The sequence below is a fragment of the Mandrillus leucophaeus genome, unplaced genomic scaffold (assembly GCF_000951045.1).
Source record: "Mandrillus leucophaeus isolate KB7577 unplaced genomic scaffold, Mleu.le_1.0 Scaffold108, whole genome shotgun sequence".
Taxonomy (NCBI): domain Eukaryota; kingdom Metazoa; phylum Chordata; class Mammalia; order Primates; family Cercopithecidae; genus Mandrillus; species Mandrillus leucophaeus.
The window spans coordinates 2307033-2331555 of NW_012098987.1; the positions used below are offsets into that span (position 1 = coordinate 2307033).

The 24523-nt window shown below is 35.5% G+C and overlaps 1 protein-coding gene across 1 annotated transcript in view; it reads right to left on the minus strand.

Moving 5' to 3' along the window:
* WDR72 (WD repeat domain 72) overlaps positions 1-24523 on the minus strand; it is a 233714-nt gene that overhangs the window by 139967 nt on the left and 69224 nt on the right. The window lies entirely within an intron of this gene.

Here is a 24523-nt window from a genome sequence, read left to right on the forward strand (position 1 = left end):
GAGGTTGGGCCTAGTGGGAACTGATTGGATCATGGGGGTGGTTTCTAGTAGTTTAGCACCATGACCCCTTGGTACTGTATAGTGAGTGAGTTCTCATGAGATATGGTTGTTTAAAAAGTGTGTGGCACCTCCCCACAACTCTCTCTTCTGCTACAGCCATGTAAGACATGCCTACTTCTCCTGCACCTTCTGCCATGATTAAGTTTTCTGAGGCCTCCTCAGAAGCAGCAGTCACTATGCTTCCTGTGCAGCCTACAGAACTGTGAGTCAATTAAATCTTTTTTCTTTGTAAATTATCCAGTCTCAGTTATTCCTTTACAGCAGTGCAAAAACCGACTAACACTAAAATTCCATTGTAATTCTGGCAATAAACAATCCAAAAATAAAATTAATAAAATAATTCTTCTCTCAATAGCACCACAAAAAAGAAAATCTACCAAGAAATCATGAATGTTTATGTATCTAATAGCATAGTCTCTGGATATAATTATAAAGATAAATTAACAAAATTACAGTCATTATACTGTTTTTAGCACAAGCCTATCAGAAACAGATAACTCAAGGGCACAAAACATTCTGTATTAAAAATATGAAACAAAACATAATAACTTTGGTAAAGCATGTATGTATAAAAATACTAAAACATACATATCTGTACTTATGAACTAGAAAGAATACATCATTTTCAAGTTGCTACAGACACTTGTGTGTACACAAACACAAATGTACAATATTAACATATGTACCAGTGATATAAAGAATATACATTCTTTATGGCACACATTGAACTTTTTTTAAAGAAAGATAAAAATCTTCAATAAATTTAAAAGAAACAGTATCTGCTAAAATCTTCATTCTTATCCATACTGCAATTTAATTTGGAAATCAGTCATAAAAAGTTAAGTTTTGAAAATGATAATGTGCCCTCCTAATTCATGGTTTAAAACTACATCACAATGTAAATTATAAAATGTTTAAAACTGAGGTCCTCCCTCTTACAATTAAAATAGCCTGGACATAAACAACAAACAAACATAGTCTCTGGAAGGTAGACAGAAGCCTGCTTAACAAGGAACCTCAGGACCTGAGGAACAAACAACACTACAGTGAATTCCCTGGGTTTTCACCTTGTCTCCCATATATCCCAGAAGAGGTTATGGTGAAACCAGTGGCCTCAAACTGCCAGAAGGCATAGATTTGAAAGGCCCCAAGAAAAGCCTGTCCCTTTTAACCCAGTGGTGTCAAATCTTTTGGCTTCCCTGGATCACACTGGAAGAAAAACAATTGTCTTGGGCCACACATAAACGCTCTTTTAGCGTTATATTTTAGTTAAACACTAACGCTATTGATAGCTGATGAGCTTTAAAAAAATTTGTAAAACAACTCACAACATTTTAAGAAAGTTTATAAATTTGTGTTGGGCCCCATTCAAAGCCATCCTGGGTTGCTGCAGCCCCTGGGGTGCAAGTTGGACAAGGCTGATCTAACCAAAGGACTAGGAAAAAAGGGGCCTAGCAGAACAGAAAGTCCTTTAGATGGTATTCACCCTACTCCACTCAGCATCAAAGGAAAAACTGCTCTTCTCTCACCCTGGTGTTAGTGAGGCCAAGCAGGAGCTCAACTTCTTGTCTCACCAAGAAACAATAAGATAAGGTAAGTTGACCTTCCAGTTTCACAACCAAGTTGGTGCCAGTAGGGCTGAATGGGTAGGGGGACTGAGTGGTGGGTAGCTGACTTCCACCCTTAGCAGGCAGCAAAGGTAGTAGTGTAAGACAGTGCTATTTGCATTCTGCTATTCCTGTCAGGGAGGCCCGAAGTGGACCTTCTGCTCTCACACAGCAGCAATGAGCCAGAGCAAGATGGTGCAAGTTGGTGCTCTGCTTTTGCAGGTATAGAAGCTCTGCTTTTTCCTTCCCCAACTGTGTCACTAAAGTGACTTGAGAAATTGCAGAGGGTGACGATCTTTCAGAAACAATGCTAACTTTAACTTCTTTCCTCCCTACCCTCTGTGAACCAATGAGAAGCACCTAGAGTAGACCAGTAAGTAGGCCTCATTCAAGGAGATACAAGTTTATCACTGTACCATCCTACCTGGTATAGCTCTGATGCCATTTTAACTGAAAAAAGACAAACGTAGGTAGAAAACTTAACAGCTTTTGAAACACAACTTTTGCCTATATGACTGTTGTTTTAATTTAGAAAAACTCAGCTTATGGAGCAAATTGAGGTAGATCCCTTCACTTATGAAAATGATAAATTAATTCCATACTGGAGCCATTTTTGCCTAGCCATCTATAGCCCTACACACATGTGGATAGAAAAGCTCTGGGAATTCCTATTCTCCTTGGGTGGGAGTTTAAAATTTATTTTCTTAAAAAATCACTACAAGAGTGACTTAGTGGAGTTTCAAATGCTGCTGTTAAGTGGCAACCATTATTTTAAGGAAATTAAAGCTGCAACAGAAAACCAAATACCACATGTCCTCACTTATAAGAGGGAGCTAAGCATTGAGCACTCATGGACATAACGATGGAAACAATAGACACTGGGGACTACTAGAGTGGGGAGGGAGGGAGATGGGGAAGGGCTGAAAAACTAGCTGTTAGGTACTATTCTCAGTACCTGGGTGATGGCTCATTTATACCCCAAACCTTAGCATCACACAATATACCCGAGTAGCAAACTTGCACATGCATCCCCAAAATCTAAAAGTTGAAAAATAAAATGCTGCTGTTAATAAGACACACAATTACACCACAGGTCAAAGGGACTTTAGTGAGACAGCCTAGAAACCAAGTACCCTTTATACAATTGTTTCCTAAGGAAAATAACAATCGAAGCTCCAAGCAACCCATTTGCAAACTGGGAATAAAATTCATCCTCATGTTGGGACTGCTCGCTAATTTTTCTTTTATTGCTTCAGTGCATCCACTGATGCTGCTTGGTTTTATGCTATACTTTACTATTCCTTATTCCGTAAACAATTTTAATTAAAGTCTCAAATGCAGGGTGCATCATTCAAATTTTAATGTCTTTGTCAATAAAGGTAAATTTTTTCTGTGCCAATGTCCTAATTAAGCCTTTTTCACAATCAAGATGGAGTTCCAGAAACTGAGCTGAAAATGTTTGAATATCCTAACCTGAGATTTGAGGTTTCCTTTGTCAATCCTAACCTGATCTGCTATGCTAAAACACAATTACAGTATAAGTGGTTGTAAAGACAAAACAACCTTTTTAATTCAACTTCTAAATAAATCTTTAAAATGAATACCCGAACTCACTTCACTGAAACTTTTTTAAAAATTAAGTTAAATTAAATCTGGAGGAACAGATTCTCCCAATTATATCTGTTACCATATTTTATATAGTTCATACATCACACATACTATCATATCAATAATATTACAAACTATATAAGAAATGTAGCTTTGAGATAAAATAATTTTAAGTCAACTGTCTATTCTTCATTAGATAATTATACATTTAGAATCTACTATGTGAGAACTCACCATGTCTAAGACTAAGCGCAAGGCAAATTTAGTCATTAACCTTTAGAAAATTCCAATGCAGCACGCCTTGTGTGTTCCAAGATAGGAGGCTATAGACTTAGATAATTCTGTGTGCTGGTCCACAATCACACAGGTAATGACTGGTAGAGGTAACTTTTAAACCCAGGTTATTCTAATTCCAAGCCCATGTTTTAATGATTTGTTTCTTTTCTTAACAACTTTATGATCATTTGCATAGCATAAAATTAACCCATTGTGTTTAATTAAATGATTTTTACTGCATTTACAGAGTTGTGCAGCCCTCACCATAATTCAGTTCTAGACCATTTATTTCACCACAAAAAGATCCCTTGCTCTCATTTCCCATTGCCACTCCCACTTCCAGGCAACCATTAATCTACTTTCTATGTCTACAGATTTTCCTTTTCTGGACATTTCATGATAATAAAATCACTCAATATGTGGACCTTTTTATTCAGCTTCTTTCACTTAACATGTTTTTGAGATTCATTCATGTTGTGGCATGTGTCAATATTACATTCTTTTTTATTGCTGCATCTCTATTAGCTTTATACTGCAGAAATAATCTTATAATTGAAGAGAAATAAAAATGTATTGACATTAGGATCTACGATCTTCTTACACTAGTGAAAATCCTTATTTTGCACAACATTTCTCTCCTTCCGCATCTTCATCATCTGAGTCTGGGGACCTTTTGTCATTTAATGTGGCTTTCCCCAGAACATTTTTACTTGTTGTCTGCTTCAAACCTAGGCTGCACAGCAGCCTGGAGTTTACAGTATATTTACTGGAGTAATAGAGTGTATTTTAAAAAATGCTTTGAGTATGTTACTTTTAGATTCTCAATAGTTCCCAAGTGTCTGTAGAATTAAGTTCAAATTCATTGAGTTGGCATATCCAGCCTTCCAGTCAAGTTCTTTTTTCCTTTCCTGTGTAACTTTGCATCCCTCTTCCTTCATGTGGTCAGATTTCTCTGACTGACGCCCTACACATTTAACTTATTTCCAAGTGTGTGCTTTTCCCTGTGCCTGTTACCCAAATAGCAATCCTTCTCCTCTTCTCAGCTTCTATCCCAAATCCTACCTCCTTTAATACTTCATTCTTACCCTCCCCAGCCCCATATTCTCTCTCCCTTCAACTCTTTAGCAACAACTTTCTGAATCATATTTTTAGCCTTAGGCATTCACAGAACCTGTTCATGCGTGAAAGTGTGACTGAGGCTCCTTCCAGCTAGGAAATATATTTTCTGGTGAGAACTATTTGAGGGCAGGTTTCATGTCTGGTTCCTTCAATGGGGCGTGGGGAGTGGAGAGGGGTTACTTCCCATATCAATATTTTGCAATTAGTAGTACTCAAGAAAGTTCATCAAATGAAAAATTTGTATTTCTTTACATAACCAGGAAAATGAAAGCATGAAATAGTACTGACCAATGAAAGCAGTATTTTTTCCTTTTAACTGTAAGGAATGAGGTGAACAAACATAAACTTCAACTTTACTATCAACACTTCAACAACAAAAGAGCTAAGAATAATTCCCAAGAAATGTGTGTCCAACCTCTTAGCTATAACATTAGACAAAGTCTTTTTTCAAGGGTGAAATGAAAAATGTTCAACACCACAATAGGGCTATCTAAGGGCAGCTCCATCACTGCCAGATATTCCAGTGCCTTAGCAAAGTAAGAGATGCTCAGGTCTAATATCCAATCTAGCAGGGCTTTCATTTCCTTCCAATCATAAAACAGAGGGCTACCCTGGAATAGAAAAACGACACAAGAAAGAACAATGACAGATTTCTACTCCATGGCAACATGGCAAAGGCTTGTTTAAACATGGTCCTGAAAGTCAGGAAAAGTGACATTTTGTTATTGGTACTTCAACATATAAAATATCCTTCTAGATTTGTAGTCAAGATTTTATATTTTCTCCTAATCACATTCTTTTGTTTATTTGTTTGTTTTTGGTACAGACTGGCCTTGCACCAAATTACAGAGAAACATACTGAAAAACTGGAAATTTTTTCTAACTTAAAAATGTCAAGAAGGTATTATTTGTGCTCTGATACGTTTATTAAGCCATGGTAAGCCAGGAGCAGTGGCTTACGTCTGTAATCCCAGCACTTTGGGAAGCTAAGGCGAGCAGATCACCTGAGGTCAGGAGTTCGAGACAGCCTGACCAACATGGCGAAACCCTGTGTTTACTAAAAATACAAAAATTAGCTAGGCATGATGGCGGGTACCTGTAATCCCAGCTACTTGGGAGGCAGAGGCAGGAGAATTGCTCGAACCCGGGAGGGTTGCAGTGAGCTGAGATCGAGCCATTGCACTCCAGCCTGGGCATCTCAAAAACAAACAAAACAAACAAAAAACCATGGTTACTGCAACACCAAGTTTCTCACTAAGGAAGTCCACTTCATCTCCTGACATCTTTGTTTCTTGTAATGGCAACAACATTCTCCCAGTCCACCAAGCTTGTATCTAGATATTACCTTTTCTTTCCCCTCTCTGAATCCACTCTCTTTCTTCAATGCCTTTCCTACCACATCAATTCCTTTATAGTTTGTTAACCATTAATTAATATATCTCCTCATTAAAAGTATCTCCTATGTGCTGGGTGATGTGCTATATGTGGAAGACGCAACAGTGAGCAGAACAGACAGTCACAGTTCCTGAAGCAGAGCTTGCAGCCTAATTCATCTCACTTAAATTCTTTTCTGACCAGGTGTGGTTGCCCATGCCTGTAATCCCAGTATTTTGGGAGGCTGAGTGCAAGAGTTCGAGACCAACCTGGGCAACATAGCAAGACTTTGTCTCTACGGATAATTAAAAATAATATAGAATAAAAATATTCTTTTCTTGCCTCATCTCCTAACTTCAGTATGTGCCTGGCACTGCTGCCTGATTCTTCTGCTATTAATAGTTAATCTTGGCCTTATGATCTTTGTGATTGCTCTTTGTGTCTCTTTTCATGCGGAAAATGCCCTAACACCCATCTACAGAAATTGTAGTCCTGAAGAAAGCTCATTTCCCTCAAGAGACCACCTTCCCTAAACCCTTACTAATCTGCCCTTCCAGCTGCAATCTTGCCTTCCTTGGACTTCCCATGACATTCTAATATCTTTTCCAACCTTTACCTTTCATCATCATCATATGCATAAGTGTCATTATTCTTCACCCACTCCAATCTCTTAAAAGCTGGACATGTCTCAACCTTTGTGCATTATATCAGCAGGAGTTTTTTCTGTTATGAGTTCATAAAACATGAGGTATTTTATAGAAGATTCATTGAGCCTAAAATATCAGATAACATTGGATCATATAATCATGGAGGACAACATATTAATTTCATGACATGCTCCATTTGGTAACCTATTCAATAGTGAAATATAATGGTTGAAGGTATTATTCCAGGTCTTCTAAAAATAATAAAAACTAGCACACTTTTAAAAATTAAGTATGCTTTTGTTTATGGTAACACGGGATATAGCCTTTGGGTGTGAGTCCTGCACATTTCAGTTAGCCCATCTCTAACTGCTGTGTGACCAGAGAAATTCACTTAAGAAACTGTCGCCTAAAAATAAATATCTTACAACACTAGCCCATTTAAGCACCCAATTACAAGGTCAGTCAAAAGTCAACTTGTTCTATAACAGATTGCTTTCATCAGTGGCTTCTTGCCCACCCAGAGCTTGTCCAGACGCCTCCACTCTTGGGTTCTGGTATGCTTGGATGCCATAGCCCTAACTTTGTACTAAGTCTCCTCAAAAATTGTATTGATGCAGAATTTGGGGTAATTTGGAAAAGGACATAAGTTATCCTTACATAAGCCATTTCTCCATAGATTACAAATGAAAAGTAGCATTTTCCATTATTTTTCTAAAAATACAATCATTGGATACTTTCTGGTTCTTTTAAAAATTCTTTAAAATGAAATTTCAGGGTAAAAAGCTATGCTGTCTTTAAAGTATTGACTAAATTGTGAGGCTGCTCCAGCAAGTCTGTTTCAAAACACATTTCAACAAATGTGGATATATATAAGTTATTATTTTGTCATGCTGTCAAAAAATTTAGTACTTCTTTTAATATTTATTAATAAGAGGAAATTTGCATTGTGGGCTTTTAATGAAAAAAGCTTAACGACTATTTGTATTTTTCTGTGGCTTAAGTGTCAATCTTTACCCAATTTCTTCATTTACTATTTATCTTTTCCTTTTCAATTTGTGTGAGTCCCTTTATATATGGAGATATTAATACTTTATTGAATATTACAAAGATTTTCTTCAAGTCTGTTATTAGGTTTTAAGTTGGCTTGTAAGTTTTTGAGGTTTTTACAATACAATTTTTTACATAGTGAAAATTCATTTTTTTCTTTTTTTTGAAATTTTGCTTCTTAGGCCTTTTGTAACATGATTACTAAATATTTTATCAAGTGTTTTCCTTTAGTAATTTATCCCTCTACATTTAAAATTTTTATTCATCTGAAGTTTATTTTTGTGAAAGGTAGAGAGAAGTGATATAATTTTATATTTTATACAAAAATCACACTCAATTATACAAAAGCCTTTTATTAACTTTCCTTTTAGACTTTAAGTGCCATCTTTAACAAAGAGGAGGTTATGACATGCTCATTCTTGGACCGTTTTTTTTCCTCCCATTTATCTCTTTTTCTGTTCTTGAACTTGTACCAAGTGCTACTATTTTACAGTGTGTGTGTTTGCGTGTGTAGATAAATATGTAGAAAGATAGATAATATGTTTGACATCTGAGAAGGAAGAAGGAAGGCTCCAGCCATCATTCTGCTATTTTTTAAGTTTTTTTAGCTCAATTCACACACTTGTTTTTCAAGAAGAATTTTATAATCCACTCATTGGTTCCTGGAAACTCACTAAGGAGGGTTTGAAATGGATTGTTATTAAATATATAGAGTTGTGAGTATGGAAACCTTTAAATTAGTGTGCTTTCCCTGTGGGACTATATTATTTTATTAAATTAAGGCATTTGTGTCTTTTAGTAATTTTTAAAATATGGTTTCATATGGCTCTTGAACAATTCTTATGAAATCTATTCCTATTTATTTTCTTTTTTATTGCTATTATGAATGGAATTTTAATTCCATTGTATATTCTAATTGGTGTTGTCATGTAAGTACATAAGTTTTGTTTTTAGCCAACTACCATGCTGAACATTATTTTTTGTTTTATTAGGTTTTCTGATCTATTAATATTTTATATGCAGTGTCCACTATTACTCTATTTGAATAAAGGTAATGTTTTTCCTTCTCTTCATCTTTTTTTTCTTTTTCTTATATTTTGGCATTTGCTTAAGCTGTCAGAAAAAAATTAAATAATAGTAGAAATGGTAGGTTACTGTAATTTCACTTGATATGATTACTGTTGCTATTTTAAAAACTCATTTGATTCATGTATTTTCTTGATGTTGAATAAGTAAATGGTTTTTCTAGGTCCACTTATGTGAGTAACCGCCCTTCTTTAATCCCTGTATTTCGAAGTTGATATATGCAGTAGTATTAAGTAAATGAAAGAAGAGTGACATTATAATAGCATAAACTAGTAATAATTGTATATTAGCATATAGTCCCAAATTGCTTCCCCATCAAGGATTTTCCAAAAGTAAAACTAAAATAGTATGTATTGGAAGTTTAGTTAAAAATCTAACCAGGGTAGATCTTCATGTACTGATATTGAAAGATGTCTGCCAAATATTTTTGACTTGACAAAGCAACTTGCAGAACAGCTCTATAGTATCTCAATTCTACATAAAAAAACTATATACATGCACACACCAATGTGTACACATGTTTATTTCATGTCTAGAAAGGGGCACATCAACAGCATCATAATAATAGAGCCTACCACAAAGGCTGTGTCTCGAAGAGTGAGAGAGGTTTCTTTATTGTCCATAAATGTCAGGATCCTCTCTGTACTGTCAAGCATTCACTTCCTAAAATTCAGCCTTAATCCATTAGTGATACATGAAAACTGATACTGCTACACTGTATTTTGGAAAGTCTTAAATTACAACATAAACCATACCTGAAAACTCAAGTTACTCTATATATTACTGGCATAACATCCAGGAAAAGAAAATGCTTTTAAATTTTCCCCCTTCAAATACATCAAGACATGCCATCTACTTTAACTGATTTAATACACATAACCACATAAAAATTTCATGGAAAGCACAATGTAAATGCTATTTTCCTTATCTACCTTTTTGTCTCTGAGGGCTGTTTACCACTGGGATCCAACTTATTCTGAGAACTGTGCTACCTCCCTTAAAATATGTATTTCCATTAGTGATGGAGAGTCCCATATTGGTTTACCTCTTCTTTGTCCTCTTTCCTAAAGCTAGTCATTTTCCTAATCTATAAGCTTCTCCTTTGCTGCTGCCTTGTCCATTTGAAGATTCTAAAGTAGAAAATACAAGTTAGAAAAAAAGCAAAAGAATTCTTCATAAATGTAATGACAAATTAATATTTATCCAGTGCTAAAATTATTTCATACAATTTTTACCTTAGAATTATTTAGCCTAAATAATAAAACTGAAAACATATAGATATTGACTTAAGAATTCCTTGGTTTGTGAAGATTTATGACATAAGGCATAAGACTAGGTATGAGTGCCTAGTCTCCATTCCAGCAGCAAATTAACTAATTCATTAGTCAATTAATTAATATTGTAATAGCTAAATAAATACTTTTATTAAGGAAGTCAAACCATCACTCACAGTACACAAACACGCTATGAGGAGTTTTTTTTTCTGAAATGTCTCTCCTTCTGTCCTTGAAAAGATGGTAAGGCTTCATTCTAACCTAAAACATTAAAGTCCCTAGTTGTTTTGATGTTCAAAGCACCATGGTTTCTAAAATAGATGGGAGCTGGCTTGAACATGCTCCTCATCAAACTTTCCTTGGGGTAACCCAATACAATGCTAAGAACCTGGCCACAATAAAAGCAGCTGGTAAAGGACAGCCTGAATCTGGTCTTTTCTAACTCCTCATATACCTAGGGCTAGTCTCAGAAAAATTCCAGATACTGTTTGCTTAAGTTAAAAACTGAAACGTACGTGTACGTGTGTGTGTGTGTGTGTGTGTGTGTGTGTGTGTGTGTGTGCACGCGCGCGCATGCGTAGAAAGAGAAACAAAATAACATACTTTTCAACAACTTACCATTTCCATGATCTAACCTAGAGTGTTTAAACTTTAATTGAAAATGTATTTCCTGATCACACCACTGCACTACAGCCTGGGTGACAGTAAGACCCTGTCTCAAAAAAAAAGAAAAGAAAAGAAAAGAAAAGAAAAGAAAAAAGAAAGAAAGAAAATACATTTTCATAGAATCACAATATTATCTAATTTTAACTTTACAAATGCAAACAAAATGTATAAAAGACTATTTTATCCATGAAAAATGTATACAGTAACATACTTTTTCTATACTATTTGAGCCCTCAGTTAGAAAATCCAAATCAAGTTTAAGTTTAGTGTTTAATTGTAAATGCCAAGCTAATATTGTTTTCTACTGTAATTACTTCAGGAATACATTTCTATTGTGATTTGATGAAAACAGTGTATCCATCAGTCTTGAAATCGAGTGATCCTTGAAGTCAATTTAAATATTTGAAAAGGTATCCATGTTTTAACTAAGCACAAACACAAACCAAAAACACAAACTACACCTCCCATATACGACTGGAAATGTGAAATAAGATTTATTTTACTGCAACTGTGCTTGCAATTAGGAAAGTATCTGCTTTAGTTTATCTTTTCTTGGTGCTATATAGTTTTTCTTAAGATGTTTAAGGAAAAAAATCGAGATATTGAAGAGCTCGTTCATATTTCCCCATGGGAATTTTATCTTCATTGACAGAAACCAGTAACTATTTTTAAAAGAATTTTTTAACTGATTAAATAAAAAATATTCACAAAGAGCTGTGCTCATACTGCACCAAATACATGTCAACATTTGTAACAAATAATTTAACTTCATAGGGAGCCATAAGCATATAGGTGTATACTAGTTATGCAAAGATATGAAAAATCTGGAAACCATTGGTGGAATGATAGGAACAAAAAAAAAAAAATCCCAACAACGCGTAAATCAAACAGCAAGGTGTAAATGAAAGTGCCAACCATTCATTTTCAGATTCTTTGAGCCCTAGGTTGCTGAAGATAGTTGTTGGCAGTAAAACTGTCTCCTTCCATCGGGTCGGGTGGAGAGCAGCATGATTGGCAGGGCAAATAGAAGACAAAGGAGAAAGCCTTCAATCTGCAGCTGATGCACAGGAAGAACATGGGGAGCTGAGTTTACAACAGAGACAACATTACCAAGCTAATGGCACGGGCAATCATGGGGCCACTACGCATCTTGGGTATCAGCAGGGCATCCATTTTCAGCTAAGTGTTAGAGTACCTTTTTGCTTTCTCTCACCACTGCAGGGGTAAAACAACCTAGTGCGTGAAACCCACTGACTGGTAATAAATTACTATATTGGATACTTTTTGTTTTCTTTCAGCAGTGACTTTACTGTGTATTCTTGCTATCACTACCAATTAAAGTGGAGCCTGCTTTAGCGAACTGTATCTAACTATATATCAGCCCTGATGCTCCAATTGCTTTGGCAAGTATCACAGGGTCAAGAGGCTCCTTTGACCTTTATCATCTAAGTCTTTCTGACCACTCACTATTTGAAGCAATCTCAGCTGAACAGATGGACACTTTCTGTGACATTATAAAGCTTGGAATATAAAGATAAATGAAATTGTGTTTCAGGCTTCAAAATGGTTTATGCTTGTAAAATATTATTAGTGTGTTTACAAAATCTCCAGATTTAAAGTGTATAATCTGACTCTGGCTAATGGACAAATTGCTCATTTCTTTTTTAATTAGAGGTTTTGTGTTTTAAGTGTGAAGAATAGCAGAATTTTGTAAAGCAGTTCTCAGGGTTATCCAGTTACATTTTTAATGCATATATCAATAAACCATTATAAAATGAAGGGTGTCATTCACTGTGCAATGAACCTTTTGCACGTTAGTTTTTAAAATGATGTACTAAGAAAGATATACCAAACACAGAAAAACTAAAACTGTAAATGTTGGATGAAGTAAAAATTAAGATTTTTATTTGCCTTAAGCATGATTTTTCTCTTCAACTGTATCATTTAACTGCTAGGAGATTCTAGTATTTTTGCATATCTAAATGTAAAAGGAAAATGATTAAGCATCAGCTTTATATTCTTTAACCTATTTGTGTTAGTATATCATACATGGTTATTTGAATATTTTGAAATTGCTAGATTAACCTTAAGTGGGACACACATATATATTTTTCTTCATTTAACTTAAAGGTTAGTCTCTTTTACATAAAGTGATTATATAATTTATTGTTCAAACCAGGCTACTTTTTAGAGTGAAATGGTGCATTATTAATAATTACCTTGGAACAAGAGGCATGAGCCAAAACTGTCCCAGTGAACCTGGATGTATGATGACCCTATCTTACAGGAATAAGGTGATGATTTGGCTTATTAAAAAGCATCAGTGTTTCTGTACCTCTTAAAATGTGACTATTGTTCTGTAAATCATAACCATATCTCTGTACATCTATTTTTTAAATGACTGCAAAGAAACTAAGTTCCTTTTTAAACTCTCAGATATTTTATTTCTGCTTCTCAAAAAACTTCTGATGTACATAGCAAAGGAAAAATAACTAAAGTCCTAATTATAAAAATACTGCTAGATTGTTTGAAAGTTTTATTTTTATATGTCGTGCTTATAAAACCCCTGCAATTTGTATTCTCTTATCACATGACCAAAATAATCTCTCAGCAATCAACTAAATTTCTGTGATGCAGATTCAGTTGCAGGTAAGTGAGAAATAATACAAATAATGGATTCAGAGGTAAACAAACTGCTCATCATTTTTGAAAAACGTTGTAAGACCAAGGTAAGGGAGGGAGTGAGGGATAGAAAAAGAAAAGAAAGAAGGTAAACAAAATTGCCAGGGGCCAGAAGACTGTTTCAGGTCACCTTGTATTGAGAACTGGTTAACAAACAAGAGACAAAAGCCAGGGACCAATGTATTCTCCCCAGCGAAAAGAACCACAATCACAAGTGTGTCCCCAGCTTCTGGAAAGGGATTGAAACCAAATGCCAGCTTTAAAGTTCCATGGTTTTATAAATAATTCTGAGAAATAAATGTACAACAAAATATCCTCTCTAGGAACTGAAATACTGAAATGATAGAAAACGTCAAATAAAAGCTCTGGGACAGTTAAAAAAAAAATGGCAAGGAAGGTAAGGTATGGCCAAATAGGTGTAATAAAAAGGAAGTCTCATAACCAAAAATAAAAAAAAAGGGAATAATGAAGGGTCTTTGCTGATAAATTACTGAAGCCAAAATATTCCCCCAAATTGTAGGGTATTGCCTGTATTAGAGACAATATACAAAGGATTATCCTTTCTTGGTGCAATGCAAAGGTAAGGACTCCATTAGTCCTATGGCAGGGACTCCAGTAGAAAGCTTAGTAAGTCTGACCAGATCTCAAGAATAAAATGTGAAAAATCAGAATTATTTTTGTGCACAGATTAGAAAATCATATAACTCCATGTAAAAAATGGAAAAGATGTGTTCAATTGTTATGAAATCACAATAGTACAGAACATAAAATGTTAACTCAGACACCAAATTCTGAATTATAGAAGAAACTAAAGGTATTTATATACATTCATACATTTTTAAAAAAGACAAGCAAGGGACATTTGAAAGAGATTCATTACTTAAAAATAGCTTTTGTTATATTATTTTTGCCTTTAATAAACAATACTAATACTATTTACACAGAATTCAATAATAAAGATAATCAAAAGAAAATTAGATCATCCATAATTATAACACCTAGGGAGATCCTTAACTTTCTGAAGCAGGAATCTAAAGAGAAACCACACTTTTCTACAAAATTTCATGTAATTTTATATAGAGCCCTAGAAATTATCTGTGCAATCATTAGTATTTTTTTCCTCTCTCATGCTCCCTCTCCTCAGTCATCGGTATTTTTACCAAATGCTTACAGTTCTCCACCTCTTCCGAGTACATGGATTCTGCTTCATTAGCTTTGTCTCTGTGTAACAATGAAGAGCAGAGACCCCTTCTGACCCCAGGTTGGTACATTGAATGAAAAAGAAATAATAAACTCGAGCTGTTTTAGCCAGTGAGATTTCGGACACTGTTTGTTATTAGAGCATAATGTAGCCCATTCTGATCTAGATATTATCCAAATTGATATCCATATACACATGAATAGATAGGTAGAGAAAAGAGAGGTTTGGTGACTGACTCAAAGTCATATAGCCACTCATTTATTCAACCCAACTACTGGAATGCCAAAGTTGAAATTAAAACCCAAATTGACTACTCCTAGTCCAGTGCTCCTTCCACTACATGAAATGTGGTTTCTCGTGCTTATCTGCATTATGCTTTCCCTGGAAACTACTCGAAGACACAGAAACGAATTTCCCCTAACTTCCCCACCTCTGACAAATGGCACATCTGTTTGAATAGACACTTCATAATCCAACTTTGGTCTATTCTGCATCCTATAAAAATTCAATGGCACTATTAGAATAAAAGTTCTCAATATCAAATCTTAAAAATTCATTAATAAGTCAAATTTTATGTAGCAGGAAAGATACTTCTCATGTGTTCTTTAAATAGCAATTATTTCCTTCCATTTGTTTTCACCTCTTTCTCTGTATGTTTTTGTCAATTAAGATAACAAGTATGTGTTACTAAATTACTCTGTACTCACCCTCTAGAGATGAAAACTAATTAAAAGAGATGTGGTATGAACATGTAATTTTACTTACTCCCAACTCCTCTGTTTCCCATCTATGACACTGAAATCAGCAGTATCATGTTGAGGCTTTCTAAGCATCACACTAACAAGCTTATAATTGGCCAAAAGGTCAGTAAAGATAGAGGTCTGAAGGAAAAACAACTTAGCCAGAATTGGCTCACCACTGAGAAGACCAAAGGACAATTTTTTCTTTAAAATAGTGCTTCTCCTCTTTTGAGTGATTTGTATGTGTATTCACATAACGAATAATCAACCACAATGCTTATTTTGGGTATATATTTGTGTGGCCACCAGATATTTCAGTCAATTCAATTCAATACATACTTATTAAATTGAAATCAATACCCAGAGAGTATGCTCACTGAAGAAAAAAGTATATAAAATTTAAGAAATGTCTCAGGATATGAGTTCTTTCAAACAACCATACCACAATAACTTCTCACATGTCTAGCAACTGATTGACAAGATCAAGCTTGTAGATTACCTTAAAAAAGTAAGAAGCAGAAGAAATAAGACAAAAATCTCTGAAAACCCAAATGAGAGTTTACAAACCAGGGCTCCCACATTGAGCAAACCAGTTATAATTTTCAGCAAATAGGGAGCTTTACAAGAAAATCTGTTAATGATAACAACAAAATATAGTTCTTTCCAGTGGAAAGCTACCACACTCCTCTTCTTGTGGCCTATTATACTCGATTATAACACAATCTAATCACAGCACTGTGATTAGACCTGTAGGCCAAATCCTGCCTACCACTTCTTTTTGTAAACAAAATATTACTGGAACACAGAAACACTCATTTACTGATGCGTTGGCTATGGTTGTTTTTGCATTACCAAGGCAGAGTTGAGTAGATGTATCAGAGATTGTATGGCCCACAAAACCAAAAGAAATTTGATATCTGATCCTTTAGAGAAAAATATTGCCAACCCCTGGCTTATTCTAAATTAATGGGAATTTTAAATGTATGCAAAATACTCTTTCTGGGCAAAAATGCAATATAAATATAAAGAAAGCAATTGTATATGTTAAATTCCCTTATTTCCATTAAGTTGCACTTTAAAAGAGGACCCTATCTTAAGTCTGTATTGGTTGTTTTTGTTACTCATGAGATTTTCCACCACAAATATAAATTACTCCCAGAAGTCCAAGTCCAGGAATTCTTACAACTCTATAGCAAAAAATCCTAATAATACAATTAAAAAAACCAAGGCAAGGATTTGAATAGACATTTCTCCAAAGAAGATATACAACTGGTCAAGAGATACATGCAAAATGATCAATGTCATCAATTATCAAAGAAATACAAATCAAAACCACAATGAGATACCACCCCACACCTTTCAGGATGGCTATCATTAAATGAAAACAAAACCAAAATGAAACAAAAGTCAGGTGCTTGTAAGGATGTAGAGAAATTGCAATCCTAGCACACTGTGGGTAGAAATGCAAAATGGTGTAGCTGCTATGAAAAACAGCATGAAGGTTCCTCAAAAAATTAAAAATAGAACTACCATATGTTCCAGCAATCTGACTTCTGGGTATTTATCCAAAAGAATTAAAATCAGGATCCCGAAGACGTATTAGCATGTCTATGTTCATTGCAGCATCACAATAACCAAGATGTGGAAATAACCTAAAAGTTCATTAGCTGATGAATGGATAGAGACCTTGTGATATATACATACAATGGAATAATATTTAGCCTTCCAAGAGAAGGAAGTTCTGCAATATGTGATAACATGATGAACCTTGAGGACATATGCTAAGTGAAATAAGCAGTCACAGAAAGACAAATATTGCCTGATAACACCAATATGCAATATCTGAAATAGTCCAATTCATAGAATTGAAGAGTGGAATTGTGCTTGCTAGGGGCTTATTATTCAATGGGCATAAAGTTTCAGCCCAGTAAAATTAGTAAGCTCTAGAGATCTGCTGTACAACATTGTACCTAGAGTCAGCAATAATGTATTATACACTCTTAAAAATTTGTTAAGAGGGCAGATGTCATGTTAAGTGTTCTTACCAAAATAAAATAAGAAGTTGAAGTCCAGATTCAAAGACTTCCTTTTATTTCTTCAGGGGTACAAGTCATAGTTACCTTCCACTGCGTCTCACTTTGTATTCTATCTCCAGTCATATCAACTTCTCATTAACCTCCTACTTGTTCCCCATCTTCATATTCTGGGTTTTTGGACTTGCTGTTCCTTATGGCAAAATCTTATTCATCCATCAAGATGTAGTCCTAATATGACTTCCTGCATACCACAGACAGGGTTAGCTTCACCATCTAAAGGGGTTCCTCCCACTGGCACTTCCGGATATAGGTCAACTAGAGCACATATGTCACACCATGGTTTTTGCCAACTTGATGTTAAAACAAACAAAACAAAACAAAACAAACACCAGCTAACAATTTATTTCTCTTGCTTCAACTAAGCAATAGACTCCTCTTCCAGACACACTCTCTTCTCTAATTCAATTTTTTTTTTTTTTTTTTTTACATAGCAAACAAAATGACCTTTTCAAAACATAAATCAAATCATGTTACTCCTTTTGAGTAAAATTGTGAAAAGACTCCCTTTAATACCTGGAACTCAAGCTTCTTACTTTGTATTATTACACCCAACATATTCTATCCCTCCCTCACTATTCAATATTGACTCTTAATTCTTCCTCCCCCATACTTCTCTTGAGTCACACTGACCTTTTTGACTTCATTATCTACGTCAAGCTCATTCCTACTTTAGACCTTTTGCAGTAGCTGTTTGCTTTGCTTAGAATATTCTCCCCTCTGTAAGGTGGGAGAATTTCTGGCTCCTTCTTGCAATTCAAACTTAGGATAAATCCTACCTCCTTCTCTGATATTCTCTGACCACTCAGCCTATAGTAAACCCCTAGGGCTGTCTATCAAACTGCCCAACAGTAATTCCCTGCAGAGCCTTTATCATTACCTGACAGTCTTGTGTTTTTGTTTTGTTTTGTTTTGTTTTAATTGTGACGTATCCTCTTTCACTAGAAATGTAAGTGCCATGGGCACCAAGATCTTGTATCAAGAAGAGTGCCTGGCACATAGTAGATGTTCAATGAATATTTGCTGAATGAATAAAGTATTCTGTTTGCATTCCATGCTACAAAACTTATATAACATACAGACACAGTAATTCTTTGTTCTCAAGGAGCTTTAGGCCTAACTGAGAAAATAAATAAATAGTGGTAAAATAATTAGGCAATCTATAGTTTTGTTCTTTTGTTTGTTTGTTTTGTTTTGTTTTGTTTTGTTTTTGAGACAGAGCCTTGCTCTGTTGCTCAGGCTGGAATGCAGTGGCGCAACCTCGGCTCACGGCAACCTCTGCCTCCCAGGTTCAAGCAATTCTCCTGTCTCAGCCTCCCGAGTAGCTGGGACTAAAGGTGTGTGACACCATGACAGCTAATTTTTTGTATTTTTAGTAGAGATAGAGTTTCACCCTGTTGGCCACGCTGGTCTTGAACTCCAGACCTCAGGTGATCTGCCCACCTCTGCCTCCCAAAGTGCTGAGATTACAGGAGTGAGCCACCGCGTCCAGTCCATAGTTAATTTAAAAATTGATTAATCACCTCTCGGCCTTCTGGCTAAGATCAAATGCAGCATCTGTTCTTATCAGTTTAATATAAATTGTTTAACTAACATGTTCATGGTAAATTGTACATGCACATGCTGTAGTCTGGGTAGGATTTGACTAGGTAAAGAGAACATCTCTGGTACATGAGATTGGGCAGGAAGAAATGTGGAGAATAGAGTCACCAGCACCACCCATGTGGAAGAGCACTGGGGTACCAGAAATTATGGAAGAGCCTTGTCATGGGAATCTAAATGGGGGCTTCAGAGACAAGGAAGAAGAATAAATCCTACGAAGCTCAGTTTCTCCTGGGGCTGCTAATCCAGTATGCCACCCTATGTTCCCACAATGAGCTACCTAAAAGCATTTAATGTCATACATGTTGAAATGTAATCAGCCCTCTCTCCTCCTTATCCTCTAATGAGAGGGTGAGTTAAGCAGTTTTCAAATGATGTACAAAAGCAGGAAGCAATGTTTGCTACTTGGGGGAAGCGGAATTGTACTAGTCTTTGCATCTGGGAAATGAAACATAAATCAGGCCTCTTCATATTTATTACGCTTAAGTTTCTGAAAGTTATTACAAACCTGTTGCTTAGATTGTTGCTGGCTTCAGGGGTTTTGTATTGAGGAGAGGGCTTAGTAAAGTAATTATTTCAGGGAAGTAGAGGCTCCTGATATACAATGCAATCCTCAGGCTATTTTTGAGTGCTTATTTTAGACAACTTTGTTATTAGAAAAAGAAGTCTAAGATTTAAGGGCAAGTAAATGGGGTAATAATATGCACTTTGCTGGTATAACAAGCCATTTTAACCACATTGCCTTTCAATCTTCTTTTCTGAGTCTTTATCAGCTCTGTTCTATGCCCACCTTACCCCAAGTGAATCATTTCTCACTAATAATGCTGGACATACTAAGTTTTATCACCATTATTTAATAAAGTTTTTCTTATAAACTTTTGAATTAATTGAGACATGTCTAAATATCAGTGGAGGTTGCTGCTGTGTTTCAACAGCCTCTTTGCTATTACTGACTATTTTTTGCTAGGTCACTATCCTCTGTACAATCAAGTCACATGTAAACCGATTTGGACTCAAAGCAATTGACTGGCAAAATAAATATACTTTTTTTTTTTCTGTCAGTCATTTATATATTTTTTTCTTACAATTCAAAAACGGAAGCATTCTTTACTTTCTTGGCATCTATTCTTCATGTTTTAGACTTCAGTAGTTTACAGTTCATGAGTTTATTCCACAACTATTTCTGAATGCCTACCATGTGCCAGATATGCTAGATGATGAGAATTTCATGATAAAGTTATAAAATAGGTTGATCATAACTGTAACTGTCCCCTGTGAACTTATACTGTAGTAGAGAGTAGGGGAAGATACAAAATGAAATAAAAAGGATGCTGAGAAAGAGAATAACAGAAAGTGGGCTGCTACCTACATAATGGTAAACTGACATCGAAGTTAGACTTGAAGGTATAGAATTGGGGTGAAAATATTCTGGCAAAAGACTAACATCAGTGGAAATATGAGTTTCTTTAATGAGGCCAAATAGTTGGGGATTAAATATCTGGGTCATGGAACTGAACCTGTAGTTGATGTTTTTCATCTTTTTTAATGTATGATTTTTTGTTTTGGTTTTTATTACAAGGGTGAATGCAACTCAGATTAATAACAATGGAATGCTCATTCTTAGTTTCTTTTCTTTCCATCATGCTTGTGGAAGCTGAAAAGAATATTTCATAAACAGTTACGTGAGTTCAATAGACTGGAAATTGTTATGTCTGAAGAATATGTGTAAACCTTACAGGACATCTCCTGCCCCACACGGTAAGTGTTAAAATCAAATTTATAATTCCAAAGATATGCTTGCTAAGAAAATCATAGATAGAGTTCCTAGTTTAAGAGATATAATACATTTTAAAACAATAGTACTAAATAGAAATTGGAATTTTATGAACATTCTGAAATATTAAAGTGGATCTTTCCTAGGTTTTAATTATGCATAAATATACCCAGTCTGGAAATCGACACAAAATTACCAGTGGATAGTAATAATCAATTAGAGTTCTTTCCCAACTATCACTCATGAACTACTGACAAATCCTGCTCTAATTCTCAAGTGAAGAAACTTTTAATTATAATATGATGTACGTGTTCATGCTGAATGAAATTCAGTATATCCTGAAAACAAGAATTAAAAGCAACCATACTAAATGATTTATCAAGAAGACATCAGGTAACCGCAAGAGGGCTGCGAAAGATTTAAGAGATATGATGTATCATTCATACATAATGAGACTTTTGTAGATTATATTACTTAGTCCCCTTATACTTCATTATTTGTCTGTGAATTAAATACCCATGTAATATACCCATTATACAGATAGAGAAATAAGGGCTCAAATCCTTAGGTTTTGTTCATTAGTGAAAGATAAACAGATTTTGATAATTATTTCGTTACAAAACTGAAGTCTGATAAAATATAATAACTCAATGTTTTAAAATACAAAAACTTGGTCCTAGAATTAATGGACACAGAACATTAGGTGAAGGCAAAAAAACCATCAAGCTGTGGCCCCATAGCTGGGCCTTTGTGGTAGGTGCATAAGAACAGTGAAACGAACTATCATCTGAGGTACTGTGTGTTATGTGGGCACTTCCTCACCACGCAACTCACTGAATTTTCTGTATCTGATCTCATTTGACATCTGGATTAAGACAGAAGGGTAGACCCTTTAAATCAGATATATATTGAGGGTATAATTTGTCATGATTAATTGAATTATAAAAAGTGAAAATTTCGACAAAATACACTCAGAACTGTTAGTTTTCTGCTTCTACCTTACTAATTCCATCCTTGTTAACACCAGAAATTTAATGACTAAAAATATGTCTGAAGATATTTTAAGCTGATCATTAGCATACATAAATGTTAAAGTCATAAAAGAAAGATATGCTTAAGAGATCTTGGCCAGGCGCAGTGGCTCACGCTTGTAATCCCAGCACTTTGGGAGGCCAAGGTGGGTGGATTTACCTGAGGCCAGGAGTTCGAGACCAGCCTGGCCAACATGGCGAAACCTCATAGCTATTAAAAATACAAAAATTAGCTGGGCATGGTGGTGCACACCTGTAATCCCAGCTACCCCGGAGGCCGAGGCAGGAGAATCACTGGAACCTGGGAGGCAGAGGCTGCAATGAGCAAGGATCGGGCCACTTTACTCCAGCCTGGGTGACAGAGCAAGATGCCATCTCAAAAAAAAAAAAGAGATCTTAAAGACAATTTGTTACCTTCTATCAACTTGACTTTATAATTGATCTGGTTTAATAAAAGATAGGTCCTTGGCAATTAACAATTTTGGACTGACAGTCATATAATAAAAACTATGTGAAAGTTCAATGTTCAGGTATCCTCTTAGATTTGGGGAGATGTCAACTGTCAAATAATTTTCTCATTTGAGCCTCAAGATAATCACACATGAAGAGACAGGACCCATACCATTCTTTCCATATTTTGCCATATGATTACATGATCAATGTCATGCTATGGTTGTTGTAAAACAGAGATTGGCTTGAGAGACAACAAAAAGGAAAACAAAACATCTGCTACCAGAAAATCAATGGAGAAGGCCACGTTTTATATAACGACAAGAGACCTCTAGTGGGAGCTAGAAAGAAAGTAATGAAGGTGAGCAGGACTTTGCATTTTGTAAGCTTTCTTTTTTCTTTTTTTTTTGAGACGGAGTCCTGCTTTGTTGGCCAGGCTATGGCACAATCTCGGCTCACTGCAACTTCCGCCTCCTGGGTTCAAACAATTCTCCTGCTTCAGTCTCCTGAGTAGCTGGCTATGCCTGGCTAATTTTTGTATTTTTAGCAGAGACGCCACTATGCCTGGCTAATTTTTGTATTTTTAGTAGAGACAAGGTTTCACCATGTTAGTCAGGCTGGTCTCAAACTCCTGACCTCGTGATCCGCCCGCCTCGGCCTCCCAAAGCACTAGGATTACAGGTGCGAGCCACAGTGCCTGGCTTTGTAAGCTTTCTTAATGGCTTTCTAAAAGTCATCAGGTTTTGGGCAATATGTGAAGAAATAGAACAACGTCCATTTTCAGTCCCATTTGATTGTGCATGGGGTTAAATACGTCCATAAGAAAGCCCCTGCTGCTCACGGCAGCTTGTTAGGATCATTTTTATATCTGGCAGGAATAATCACACTTGAACCAAAAGATTATGCAGGATATTTTAACTTAGGATTAAAGCTGTCTGCAGAATTGTATGAGCTATATAGTATGAAGAAAATTACAAATAAATAAATGTCATTTGGAGATGCAGAGAACTGGTGGTGCCTTCAGGACATCACTATTAAAACCGAATTCAGAAAAATGGACAAGAATGTTAGCTGTATATATCTTTTTTAATAAGTTCATGCCCTTAGTTCCAATAAATAAAGTCTTAATATATTTTGTTTTTAATAGTATAGGGGAACTATTCCATGAAAATAAATGCTTTTTTTTTTTTTTGAGAATTGCTTCCTGTTAGTTTTTTTTGCATTTGCTGCTCTCTTAGGGCCAGTTTCAACAGAAGTCATTGGTACAGAAGTAGTGCTCCTGTTGGGATTGCTTTAAATGGGTCCAGATGGTACTCTCAGTCAATAAGTGATATTACCAGCTTTCAACAAGAAAGATTTTATTCTCCTCCATTTCTTTCCAGTTATAAGCAACTAATATTTTAACATCTAAATTCTACAAACTTCATCCTTTTTCCTGAAAATACCATCCAGTGCATTAGTCATTAAAAAAACAGAATAGAAACACATTTTGAAGAGGTCACATTTATAATCATTTTAATCAGAACCAACAAGTTCCTCAATAACAGAGCATCCAAATCCACTGGAGTGAATTTGGACCCTAACAGATAATAACCTCTTTAAGTAGGTGGAATAGGGTCATCTTTTGGGTACTACAAGAAGCAGGATCTTAACAAATTTTGAGAGGCTACATGTTTTTAAAAAGGAAAAACAGGCTCATGCCTGTAATCCCAGCACTTTGGGAGGCCAAGACGGGCGGATCACAAGGTCAAGAGATCGAGACCATCTTGGCTAACACGGTGAAACCCCGTCTCTACTAAAAATACAAAAAAATTAGCTGGTTGTGGTGGGGGGCGCCTGTAGTCCCAGCTGCTCGGGAGACTGAGGCAGGAGAATCGCTTGAACCCAGGAGGTACAGGCTGCAGTGAGCTGAGATCACATCACTGCACTCCAGTCCCGGCAAAAAGGAAAAAAGAAATAAGGAAGAAGAAAAATCTAAATAAGCTAAATAGTTTTGAGTGCATAATATCATATGAACATGATTACAGAATTCATAGGTTCTAAAATAACTGTAAAATTATTAATGTAAATGAAGGCAAATGTAAAGATGTGCTTTAATAAATTATGCTAACACAGTCCCTAGATCAAGCTAAATACAAAATTAAAATGCCTAAAATGTTTAACTTTTCTCCATGTTTCTATGCTAG